This window comes from Mastigoproctus giganteus, chromosome 4 (genome assembly GCF_048544385.1).
Source record: "Mastigoproctus giganteus isolate SK-2022 chromosome 4, ASM4854438v1, whole genome shotgun sequence".
Taxonomy (NCBI): Eukaryota; Metazoa; Arthropoda; class Arachnida; order Uropygi; family Thelyphonidae; genus Mastigoproctus; species Mastigoproctus giganteus.
In genome coordinates, this window is record NC_143578.1 from 47,872,400 (window position 1) to 47,886,911 (window position 14,512).

Below are 14,512 nucleotides of genomic sequence, written 5' to 3' on the forward strand. Positions count from 1 at the left end.
GGCCTAGCAAAGATCATGTAGATTGAAAATCATAAACTTCACCATAAACCATCCAGTGATTTTGTTCCTAACTCTACCTCAGACTGAACCAACATTCCTCTCTCTGAGGTCTCGCTTAGTGGAGACAGTCCAGTCAGTGTTTATCTCAAATAGAGATTCTAAACGCAGACTGGCCACGTAGGATTCTTTGATTTCCATAATTTCTTAGCTGGGCAGTAAATACATTAAAATACCTTCACCAAAGCCAATAGTTTGTACTCAACTGAGATTCTTTGTTCGGTGTGTGTAGAATTTTGCACTTTAAAAACAACAGACATTTTCCCTTTAATATTACAATACGTAATTCAGATTTTAAACCATCTGCCTTGAAAACAGTCTTTAATATTCAATTTATTGCTGTAATTTAAAATATTTCTTCCAAAAAACGTCGACATCGCCATCTATGTTCCACACTTCTAGTAACGCAATGTAATTCCAATTTTTTTTATAAAAGAAGGATTTGAAATCTAATTTTTAATAGCATTTAGACCAATAATTATAACAATTATAAGAATTTTATTTATTTACTTATTTATTTCATGGTATGTAAAATAAAGCAAAATTTACTGCAAACAAATTTGAGGCATTTGTAATATTAATTATAGATCAAAGGTTTAATATGCTAATCACCAGTGACATATCATTCTATGGCTCAGGTGGCCCGCCTGCCCGAGAAAGTTTATAAATAAAATAAATTAATTAATTAAATAAACGATAACATGGTACTGCTAACCACATAATTGCTGTTAGAAAGGTTAAAGCCTTTCCCTCAAATGCCTGATTTGTTTATAGTAATACCATCCTTGAAATCAAAAGTAGTGTTTATTTTTTATTTTTTGTTTTTGTAAATATATATGTAATTATTATTTTTGATAACAGATGGCAGCATTAACAGTCGAAAAATATTTGACGAACTCAAAATATTTTTCGACCGTTCGATGAGAAGATGCAGTTAAATTTTTTGTTAAATATTTTTTCAGCCATCCAATCATGAAGAATTAATTGAATGAAAAATTAAAGATAGGGAAATAGAAAATCCACCAAGTCATAGGATAAAGTTTCTATAATTTTATTTCGCAAATTTACACAGGTTATTCAGGAAGACAGAATGAATAACAGTTATACAGTGTATGACACATTACAACGCTATTTTCCATTTCTTTTGTTTAATTAAAACATTACCATTTAAATTCCTTCTTCCTTGAAGAGTTCCATGATTCCAGCTAGAATCGTGGAACGATTCTAGCTGGAATCGTGGCCACAAGTCTCATGGAAATATCAGACTATCATTAAATACTCACCTTCATACTTCTGAGCCTAAATTAATAGTGGTGAAAAAAAAAAAAAAATATATATATATATGTAAGGTAATGTTTCTATTAATATTTTAGTTATTGATATCTTCGGATGATTGATATGAATCAGAATTCAGGTTTGCGTTTTTCTTTTTCTTTTTTTTTTCCTAGTGCAGGTTTTCTTTTCGGGAAAAATCCTGCCTTTAGACGGAAAAAATACCCAAAGTTGAATATGACTGATTTACTCAGTACTGAGCATAAAAGCTTAGAAACCGATATTCACCTTCAATTTGAGGATATATCCAAATATTACAAACTGAAAACATTTTAATGTGGTCTATATACAATGACATGATTTCCTTTTTTGCGTACCTGGCTGTTTGAGAAGGGAATTTAATTCAGATTCGAACCCATTTATATCATTCATTATTACGTGTTGCTATAACAGTTCCTTTTAAAGTGAATGAACACTGTTAACTATCGATTGATTCTCTGTATAGCTGCTATCACAGAAATATTCAATTTCAAACGGGAACAATTCATGATAGGTCATTTCTCATCAACTGGATTAATTTATTTTATTTTTAGAAATGCGATTCGTCCTTTTTATTTCGTTGACGTCATGATTGTGAAATGTATGCTCTGTTCCAATATATTTCTTCCTTATTGAAGATGATTTGCTGTTAATGCTAAATTAGGAGTTAATTTTGGCGATTCATTATGATAAGGCGAAGTCTATCTACACAGCGCCCTCTATGTTCATATGTCAGAAGGTCTTATGGGATTCGAATGAGCCCGTACGTAATACACTGAACCCGTACCTTGCTTGCGTAGAAGTAACCAGGATCTAATCCGTTGACGCTTTATGTAAACGATGATCAGAATTCCCAGTACGAATAGGGAGAGTACCGCAATAATAAGGGCAGTGGTACGGTATATACGACTTAGATGCTCTTCGTTGATTTCCGGCATACAGACGAAGTCATTGGTAGTTAACTTAGTGAACCGACGTCCTCTTAGGTCAGAAGGTGACTCACATCTGAAACAAATGAATTAGTTCATTATGTCATCGTGATATCACCAGATTTCCTATTGGTTATAAAATTATTCTACAAAATATAATATTAAACGTACATCTGATATAAATTCCCAACCATTTACAACAAGTAGCCATTTTATTAGGTACACTTAACCTTTTCATGAAATGGAGCATTCCTTCAGTAACAGCATCACGTTTCGTATCATGCAATATAAGCAGGTGGGTAGATACGTAGGGATAATGTATGTGCACGATTCAATGCGAGTATGGGTAAGACGAAAGGTTTAAGTGACTTTGAAAGTGGCATGGTAGTCGGCCCCAAATGCTCCAGTATGAGTATCTGGGAAACCACATCCCTGCAGGGGTTTGCGTACGATAATGCCTCGGGTGTCATAGAGATTGGTCCAATAACAAAACAACATGCAGCTAACGGTCATCCTGTGGTCGGAAACAGCTCGTTGATGAGAGAGAGAGACCAACGGAGGCTGATAAGACTTGTGCGGGGTAACTAAAAATCATCCAAGTAAAAATCCTAGTGCAACAGTACTAACCAAAGAGGTATTTCAGAACGCAAAATTCGTGTGCTCTGTTACAGACGGAGCGAGTTGCAGCCGATGACCAAACGGAGTTCTAATTCTGTTAGCAAAAAAACAAGACTGTATGGTTAGAGTGGACTCGGGAACATCAACACCTGGACGGTGGAGAGTTCTAAAAACGTTGTCTGATCTGACGAATCATGCTCTTTCACGCTGATGCGAAAACCTGAATATAGCAAAAACAATATGAGTTCATGGACCTATCTTGCCGGGTGTCAACAGTGAAGGTTTGTGGTGGTAGTGGAATGGTGTTGGAAGCGTGTTTGTACCGCACATTGGAACCTCGATACCAATGAAGCAACATTTGAATGCTACAGGTTACCTGTAGACAAAAAAAAAACTGCATCACCTTAAGAAAAGTAACATTTGTAGTGAAACGTATAAGATAATTTTTGATTACAGTCATTTTGTTTGTCGCAAAGCAAAGTTATTGCGTCAGATAACGCTTCTATTGCACCAGACAGTAATTGTAAGGTTTCTATAATACGGAATTGGAAGGGTATACACGCTCATTAGTATCCTGTTTTGTGGAGGTGTAAGCATGGTTCCATACGTTCAGTTGACACCAAGAAAAAAAGTGTAGCTGTTACTCTGTTCCAGGAAGGGCTTTCTACGCGTGCTATCGCTGATAAAGTAGGCTGCCACCAGTGAACAGTATCCCGGGTGCTGAAATTAAAGCGTGAAACCGGTGATGTGAAGAGAAGACCTGGATGAGGCCGTAAGAGAGTGATACCCCTTCCCAAGATCGATATTTGAAAAGGCTATGCGTTCGTAATCGCCATGCTAGTGCTCCTGATCTAAAACTGGACTTTGAGATGGCCTCTCAAACTCACGAACTATCCAAAGACGGCTTTCGGAATGTGGTCTGCATGCCTATCGGCCCAAGAACAAGCCTTTGTTGACCAAACAAATGAGGAAGAAGCGACTTTCTTGAACTAAAATGCATTTTTCATGGACAAAAGAGCAATGGGACACCGTAATCTTTTCTGACGAATCGAAATTCAACCTGCATGGCTCGAATGGGAAGCGATATGTCAGAAGACGAAAATCGGAGGCATACCATCCTGACTGCATAACACCAACTGTAAAGTTCCCCGCCGGTCAGATGGTCTGGGGATGCATAACAAGCAAAGGGATGGGGCGAATTAAGTTTATTAACGAAATGGTGAATGCAGACACCTACACTGCTATCTTGGAGTGCCTGAAACCCGTTATTAAGGATCACCACACAGATGTCCAAAACTGCATTTTTCAACACGATTCAGCACTTTGCCACATAGCAAAATTGGTAAGTTTTATGCTATTTAGATTTAATGATGAGTTTTTCTTCTTGTCTCACAAAGCTTAAAACATACTTACACAAATGTTTTTCCTCGTTTTTGTCCCTTATGGTGCTGGCATTACAGTGTTAGACGCCTGGATTTGCGTTAAGATTGCTAATGTCAATGGTTGTCTGCGCGTTAGCGCAGTGATATCGTCACCGTCCTCCCCACACTGGGTGGAAAAGGCCCGGGATCGAATCTCGTCGATGACGCGAGGAATTTTAATGGGCTTTTTTCACTCCATGGCTGAGTTAGTCGGTCTCAGGTGTAGATAGCAAGGTTCCCCCCCCCCCCTCAGAAACTGGGGTTTTTCGTTCAGCAAAACAGACAAATCGACCATAGAACACAAGCAATTAACAGACATAAGACACACAGCACGGCAGATGAATTTAATTACTCGGGTGGCTTAAAAATAATAGTAGTAACGTCAATGGTTTAATTGCTAATGTTAATGGTTTAAAGCAAAGGAGACGAGGATGCAAGATTTTTGGATAAAATTATTTCGTCGGATGAAGCAACGTTCAAGCTCAGTGATACAGTGAACTGATATAATTATATGTATTTGGTCTCTACAAAGAAGGCAGTTAATTTATCGGGAGTTACAATCTAGTGTGGCATCTCATCCAGGGGACATGTTTTATCGTCTGTCTTTGAAGGGATAGTTACTGGTGATAATCCCTCTGCATATTTAGTGTATACATTGTGCCGCCATTTAGGGGCTGAATGAGGAAGTGGTTTTTCTACCAAGAGAATGGGGCATCCCCACATTATCACCTTGATGTGAAGTTTGTGTGTTAGTATTAGTAGTGGAAAACAACGGAAGGTTCGTTGGTTGTTGTGGAATTTTAGTCGCATCAGCAACTTAGGCCATATTTCTCCGTATATTATGTCTCTAAATTACGTTCTGTGGTCGATTTGCTGTTTGCTGGACGAAAAACACAAGTTTCTGGGTGAAAAAAACCATGCAACCCTTGACTTCCACGACACCAGATGGACTTTGTCCCGACACCAATCACGCTCTGGCTGAAAGCAAATTTTCGCGCATTTATCCTGCAACTATTCTTTTTTCAGTTTAAGTTTATGTCCCCTTATGTATGTTGACTTAGAAAGAGTAAGGGTGCCATCAGTATTTAGTTTATTTAATCTATCTATTTAAAGCCTTAAACACTTCAATCAGGTCATGCAGGTTTCCAAGTGCTGCATTTCCAGAACTAAAATCTTTTGTGACAAGAGTGTCCCTTTGTGTTCTTGACTAATCTTGTTGCTCTTCTTTTCATCCAATCCAACAGTTCCACATCCTTCTTAAAATGGGTGGGGCACTATGGCCATAGTTGCTGATGCACCAAATAAATCCCTAAATCAACAACAACTACGTAAAAAAGGACTCCCAGACTTATATGCAGATCTCAAGGTGCAGCCTAACCATTGCTTTATACAATGGGACAATCAACTCTGGGATAACCATCTCAGGATAATCACGTTTGTCATTCAGTTGTTCGCCCCTGTGAACACTGCCTAGAAATAAAGGGTGGAAATTTTGAATATCTGCGCTAGCAGACCATGTACCACAAACTATGTCTTTTGTATACACCCAATAATAATAATTTTTGAGGTTTGTAATTCAATTTATTTCTTAAAATGTGTATACATCTTTTTGAGACACTCTCTATGTCCTTCCAGCTTCTAGGCCTGTCAGTACAAGTATTTGTACAGAGTTTGATCATATTCAGATTTCTTAATTAAAATCAAAGCCAGGCGTATGATAAATTACCCAGCACACGTACCTTAATCATGGAGATGATCTGAGAAGTACTTTTATGATACTCGGGATAATATTTAAGAAAACATTTGATATTTCTTAATAAACGATCTTCGAACTTGCAGGTTATTTTTTAGATTCCATAAAATAATCTATAAAAGAATTGAAGCATGCCTGGAACTCTTCTTTCAGAATGGTTTTCAGCATTCGTCATGTTTTCAATGTCCTCACTGTTGGCCAATCTTCCTTTAAGTGAAGCTTCCAGTTTATTTTTTTTATTTATTTTTTTTTTTTAGGAGCATTAGCAACTAAGGCCATATTGCTCCGGGATATGCGGTGGTCATTCCCTAACCTTTCCGCATCCTCCTTATTTGATGGTGACGGGCTCGAACCCCGATCTAATCAAGAAGCGTGTGTTACGCACTGCTGCTCCTTCCCACCTGGCTACGGAGGCGCCCTTCCAGCTTAGGAAAGAAGTATAAATCACAAGGGACAAACTCTGGGGAGTGGAGCAGGATTGCAATATCACAAAAATGTTTAGACAAATACTCAACAACTTGTATTAACGCGTATGACAGACGATTGAATGAAGATGGCGCAATGGTATAACTGGTAACCAATATACATTGTCACCTCGTTCGTGGCTTGCAGCTTTCGACTACTTAAATAAATACATCCGTCTCAGAATTTTTTGAAGGACCCTCGTATTTTTCAGATTTCATTAGCAATAATGAATGTTGATATGGATCATATATCTGATATGGCTAAATCCGGAAATTCTCCAATAAACTCAGTGGTCGAAGGGAAATGTGCCAACAAATCAAAATGGGAGTAGTCAGATTTCAGAATGGATATTGTTTCGTCTCACGTGGACGGATTACAATTTTCCTAAATAAGTAGATTTCAAAATATCCACAAAGTCAAAGACAGCCAGATATGTTGAAAAGTTTGGAAGAGGTTTAGTTGGTTAGTTTCTTTAAATGGCAATTGCTAACTTTAAACCCTGAAAATCAAAGGCAGTTTCGTAAAAAATAAGCAAATATTAACTACGTTTAGATAAGGTTCCATTTTGAAATACGAATCTTAATATCATGAAACTACGTAAACTACATGAGTTATTGGAATAAAAACTGCGACTAATTGTTTTAAAGCACAGTATCATAGGCTTGAAGAGAATATTCCTCAAAAGTATATCAAGCACCCTTTTAACGTAATGTCAAGATGCATAATGCTTATATCACTGCCACAGAAAGATCAGTTAATACTTCGTACTGATGTATGTTGGTGTTCCGCATTAAATAAAGATCTTTTGATTTTATGTTTTGGTCATTTCTTGCCTTTACTTTTAGCTATTGGTATACCAAAGTACAAATAAATCAATACGCACACTTTTTAGGTACAAAACTTCTTCTAGTACAAAAGGCCCAGGTTCGAGTCCCGCCAATGGTACGAGAAACCTTTATGGGCTTTTTCACTCAGTAATTGAGGTAATTGGTCTCAGGCGAGGATAGCAAGGTTTGTTCTCCCAGAAACTGATTTTTCGTCCAGAAAAACAAGAAACCCGACCAGAGAACACACTCAATTTGTGGTTAATTCACATGGCGGATGAGGTTGTTCTCGTGTAACGCTGATATGACAATTTTTTTATACACTTTTAGGCTCAGGACATTTTTCTGATATTCAGATATTCGTGGAGAGAAATATTTTGGTTAGGTTCAGAGGCATTCATGAACTGCTTCACCCTTATTCCGGCAGTAGGTGCCATTCTCTGAGTTCATTTTTCAGCTGCCAGAAAACGGTAACATTCACTCAGCAATGAGCTTGGTGTATATGGAGGTTGAAGCAATACTTTAGTGTTGCTTCACCCTCCACATACAAGAGATTCAATTTAAAAACTGAATCTTTTGTATCATCAGTGCAGAACGAGTGGTACGAGGGAGGACATTGTCATGATGTAGATGCCTCCACATGATAACAAAACTCGAAGTTCGTTTGTCATAAAAAAAATAAAATAATGGGCAAAAAGGTTTTTTACTGTGTTATAATTTACAATAACTTTTCGCTTTTTCATTTTAAATGCTAACTTACCAAAAGTTTTAGGACATCCCTCCTAATATACCATCGTGGGTAGCATAGATCGTAGGATTGCTGTCCTCCTCCACACAGCGGGTGGAAAAGACCTGAGTTCGAATCCCGGCGAAGATTGGTGGGTCGTTTCAACAACGTGGTCGTTTTTTTTTTTTTTTTTTTTTTTTACCCCGGAAATTTCGTCCAGCAAACAGAAAATCGACCACAAAATACATGCAATTTACAGACAATATGCACAGAGAAACATGGCCTAGGTTTCCGATGTCCCTAAAACCCAACAACAATAACAACAAATCCCTCCTAATACAGTATAGTGAACAATATGTACGAAAAACAATAATAGATGTAAAAGTGTGCCGACAATATCAGAGACATCCCAAACAAGTAGAATGCGTCGCTGCACGGGATTAGCGTTTCAAATATACTTAACCCTCTGGTGCCGTATCGCCAATTTGTCACAGTGCTTGATAGCCACACTTTTTAGCTTCGCATAGTTAACCGTAGCCGATTTAGTGAAAACAATCATGGCGATGCAGTTGCGCGCATGTGGACAGTTGTGCAAAACACTAACGGATAGAAATCGCCGATTGATGAAAAAAAAAGTGGTGAAAGCGAGCCAAACAGCTTCCTTAGCAGACATTATGTGGGCTCCAGATGGCCACAGAAGTAGAGTATCCGTAAGTGCTTTCACGGTACGTAGGAAGCCGCATGGCCTGTGTCCCACTGAAAATCCCACATGATACCAACGAATGCCAGACGTCGATTTTAATGGTGCCCATCGATCTTGAACCATGGAATAGTGGAAACAGATCGTATCGAGTGATGAGCTGCGTTTCACAATGTGTGGGTGTAGAGAATGCCTGTGAATTGTCATCCGTCGCAGTCTATTGTGCTCAAAATGAAGTTCGGCAAGGTTGTTTGGCTGTTACTCGTTAGCACGCGACTGCACGGGTGGTATGAGTGGCGCTAAATCCCACCAGAGCATTTTGTTTACATTATATAATTCTTCTATCACGTGGTAGTGTTTGTTAAAGCCACTAATATGGACGATCTCCACTCTTCCCCAAACAAAATTTCTGGGTACACCACTGAGTGATACATTGAAATATTAGAAGAGTTATGTTGACTAAGATCTAGCAATTCTTTGGAAATGTATTCTTTATGTTCAAGCATGGTAACGCTCTCCATCCTACTCAACAAGCGATGCAAGCAAGTTTGAGGAAAACGAAGTCCAACAACCAGAATCCAGACTTTAATCTGATCTAACACCTTTAGGATGAACTACAACACCGGATCAGGGCGCGGCCAATACTCATCTCTTACGAATTAACTGGCAACTGCACTGAAGGATAAATGGACTACTACAAGGGATTGGTCGAAAGTGTCCCAAGATTTATCGATGCTTCATTGGAACTTGGACTTACGCCTTAATAATTTATTCATTAATTTTTATTTCCAAATGTGATGGTGTCCAAATACTTTTAGCAGGTTTGTGTGTATTGTTATTAAACCTATCTGAATACTTTTGGCAGACTTGTGTGTATTCCTATTAACCTATGTGGCAGTTCGGTTATAAACAGCAACTTTATTTATTTATAAGATATCATTAAGACATCTGCCATAATGCTTCAGTTTATCATCAAAGCCAGTTTTACTGTCTTAAGGGATGAAAAATAAAATCGAAATCTTTGGGTGGAAAATCCAAACACCTCTACTTGGACATTACGCCATGAAAAATCACTGAAAAAGACCAGAAGGAAGAAGGACACTTTCAATGATTCCATCTGAATAATACGCAAAGATATGAAAAGCCGTGCTGGAATTATAAAGGGAACACCCGGTATAGAGGAATACAGTGTAATATAATTCTTAAAGTGAAATAAAGTGGAATTTTTATGCAATAAAATCAACTTCCCTTCCCTACTAAAAAAATATAGGACTTTTGTGACTTACATCAGATCAACAGTTAGTTGAGGTAAGATGCTACAGTTCATAACCCAGTTCATTTTGCAGTCACAGTGCCATGGATTATGCTGAAGATTCAAGTTCACGAGGTTCTTGCACGAGATCGTGTCCTTACCCAAAGAAATCAAACGGTTGTTTTGGAGGCTTACTAAGTCAAGCTGATCAGGAGAAATTCCACTGAAAGCGTTCTTGTGAATACTGACTAGTTTTCGATTACCTTCTATTTTTAACACTTTTAAAGCCTTAAGATCTGAGAATGTAGAAGGGCCAATTGTCTGGAGTTTATCCATGTAATTCAATTCTAGGATTTCTAGCGATCCCAGTTTCTTTAGTGATTTGCTCGTTAACTCTTCGATGGGATTTTCGTTGAGGGTCAACTTCTTCAATCCTTTTGTGTTTACTAAGGCATTGATGGGAACCTCGTCGAACTCGTTGCCAATCAAGTTTAGGTTTTCAATATTTTTCATTTCGTGAAATATTCCATCGCTAAGAGAATGGAGGTTCATTCTACTAATGTCCAACGCCCTAAGAGTCTTCAAATTCTTAACCAAATCTGGATTCAAATAGTTTATCTTATTTCCTTCCATAACCAATACCTCTATGGACAAAAGCACCATGAGTGAATTCGAGGCTGCTTGAGTAATGTGGTTGTTACTTAAATTCAGTGTGAGTAGGTTTTCAAGACCATAGAAGGTATGTTCTTCTAGTGTGGTTATTGAATTCCAGCTCAGATCAAGGTACTTCAGTTTACGTACTCCTTTGAACACGTCCTTTGCAATAGTCTGGATTTGGTTAAGCTTCAGATCAAGATGTTCCAGCATTTCGTGCTCTAGTTTATCTATACTGGAGATGTTATTGTGACTCAAATCCAAGAGTGACGTGTTATTGGGCAGTTGAATCATGGGAGGAATAGCCGACAGATCTTTTTGGGAGCACATGACAACGGTATTCTCATTCCTATTTCTACATTCACATTGAGTACATAAATTGTTTTCCTCACACCTTGTAAGATCATTTGTCATTAGCAGCAGACACAGGATAAATAAACACAGAGCATTCATCATAGTAGGGTAGATTCTTGAATCTGAAAAAAAGAAAATATTCAGTTAAAACGATTCTGTTATTGTAATGTTTATGATTATGTAATTTTGATCAATAATTAAAAGTAAATATAATAAACGTTAACTGTATACTATTATATAATGTAATATTGCATAATTTTAAAAATATTATATGTTATTATATCTATATCAGCGGACTGGCTGAATTAACTAACGAACTGTATAACCAATTTATTTAAAAATATTCCTGACAACCACTTTTATCTGATAAAACAAAAATGGAAGGACAACAGTCTGTAGAATCACGGACACCTTCATCATGAACTAGACTCAGTTACTAGAGCTACCTCTATCAATGAGTGCTGCACGTCAGGAGTTACGGACAGTGGATCTACGAAGTTGTACTGTACTCAGAATTCCTCGTGATATTTCAAAAGAATAGCCATCTCTTTGTAGTAGTGCAGTGAATGGCGAAAGTAGACATCGGGTTAATGGAAGTATATGGTATGAGGATGGATGCTAAGGAAGTCACACGTGGTGATTAATACAGAGTGCATTGGGTACACTCTATAGAGCTCTGGTGTAAGCAATCTCACCATCTTTAAGGGCTTTGTCACATTGCAGATTTCTTGAATATTGTTGTGAAAAAAAGGCTCTTCCAGTAATGGAATGTTTCAGGATGATAATGGCATTTCTAAAATTAATAATTATTCGAGGACGATTTGAAAATCATTATAAGGAGCTCTTCTTGGTTGTCATTGAAATAAAATAATTCAGATGGATCTATATATAAGCACGAATGTATGCTAGTAGGTACGGTTAAGGTACAGAGTTGCGCATGTTGTGTTCGAAACCATGTGATGCCATAAAATACTCTTATAATTGCTATCCGTGTAAAATCTTATCCTATGTAACTCTCCGAAATATAAACTATAAATTTATTATTTTCAACAGGTGTAAATATGAGGAAGAAATGATTGCAATTGAAAAATAAAATTATATAATCTACACTGCTCGACAAAATTAACAGAACACGTAGAAAATGTAGTGCCATTTGATATGGTAGTGTACCATAGAATAACGAAAAAATTAGGAGACAGCGAGACACTTCGGAGAGGTATGAGGGACATTTATAGTGGTTGTATAAGAATTGCCAAAAAGGTCACATTTAAGTCGATGCAGGATGCTCGAAAATTTGGCCACATGACATCAGTACGGCGTATGATCCCCTGCAACAGCTAAACAGGACTGAATGTGGTGAACCATGCTCGATATAACGGTATCGATAAGATTCCGTGGCAACAAATCCCATTCTTTCACCAGAGCACACCTTAGCTCACCTACTGATGGAGTTAGCTGTTGGCGTGCAATACGAAGCCCAAGGGCGTCCCACACATGTTCGATCCGCTTTAAGTCTGGTGATCGTGCAAGCCACGGCATTCATTGGATACCTTCAGTTTCAACAAGGGATGCTACCTCATTTCTTGTTGTCTCCAGATGAAATAACGTCTATAACCTGTTTGTAGGCTAAAATGGGACTGATCAGAGGACAGAACTGTACCCCATTTGTTAGGGCTCCAAATCAAATGTTCAAGGCCCAAGTTTCGACGAGCTCTGCTGTGGTTTAGGGTTATTGGGATACAAACCACTGTCTTCTTTGTTTAGAGTCCACTTGAATTGAGCCTTCTTAACACAGTCCGTTTGGAAATGTTTTCACCCGTGGCCGCAGCAACCTCAAGAGAAGTTGATTACAGGGCACCGTAGGGTTTCGTCTTGCTATTAGAGCCAGATAGCGGTCTGTTCTGTTTGACATAGCCCTCAGGTGACCTTCGCCAGCTCTTCTTGTAATGCTTTCTGTTCCCCGAAACTGCTTCCATAAAAACTGTTTATTAGGGTCACTCGGAAAGTTATTTCATCTACGCATATGTTTAGTCTGCGCGTGTAGCATATTGGCATCGTCATCATCCTCCCCACATCGGGAGGAAAAAGCCGAGGTTCGGATGACGCGAGGAACTTTTATGGACTTTTTTTACTCCATGGCTGAGTTTGTCGGGTTCAGGCGTAGATAGCAAGGTTTTTCCCCAGAAACTGCGGTTTTTCCCCAGAAACTGCGGTTTTTCGTCCAGCAAAACAGGAAAATCGACCAGAGAACACGCGCAATTTACAGACACAATATACATGGCTTTATTTAATAACTTACATGGTGACCCTAATATTTAGTTAGTACCCATGTGCGTATATTGTGTCTGTGAATTGCGTGTGTTCTCTGGTCGGTTTGTCTGCTTTGGTGGACGAAAAACCTCGGATTCTGATTCTGGGGTGCGGCGGGGACCTTGCTATCCACGCCTGAGATAGACCTTTGATTATTTCAGCCACGGAGTGAAACAGTCCATAAAAGTTCCTCGCGACATCGATGGGATTCAAATTCGGGCCTTTTCCACGCGGTGTGGGGAGGACGGTGACAATACTACTGTGCTACTGCGCAGACAAACTGCTTCCATAAAATTCATATTCAACTTATTTTATTAGAGTCACGCAAAATTTCTTCTGCGTGTGTTCTCCGGACGAGGTTTTGCTGGACGAAAAACCTCAGTTTCTGAGGAAAAATCCTTGCTATCTACGCCTGAGACCGACTAACTCAGCCATGGAGTGAAAAAAGCCCATTAAACTTCTTCGCGTCATTTGAACCCCGGGCCTTTTCCACCCGGTGTGGGGAGGACGGTGATGATACCACTGTGCTACCGCACAGACAAACTGCTTCCACATATATATTTTTTATTTTTATTAAAAATAAAGGCTGCACCCAGAACATAAGTTCAAATCCGCGTACCAACTTTCAGCTGAGTATCTTACATCTTTCATAAAATAAATAAATAAATACAACATTGTAAAAACATAAAATATATAAATTAATTTTAAAAAAACGCATAAAATTTACACTAGCAACTCATCCATATCTTAAACAATTGTGGTTATCAAGAACTCTAACACCAAAAACAGACATTTAAACTCTAAGTATTGTCGAAGTCTTCTTGGTGAAACGAATCTTATTGTCCAATTTTATCTTCAGACTTGATTGATCTGGGGCAGAACCGGGTTCTCCACCAGAATAAGCCACTTCCTTCGAGCAAAAACTTCTTTTGAAAAGGCCTGGAGTGCTGCAAGATTACTTGCTGTTTGAATTAGCTGTTCCACTGCATTGAGGAGAATCCCTGGACGTTATGCCTCAGCTTTTTTCTGGATTCATTATATATTGCACAGTCGAAGAGTATGTGGGACCAGTTCTCCTTTGCTCTACAGAAACAAAGGCCTGACTCTGAAAGCCTAAATTGAAACAATTTCTCATTG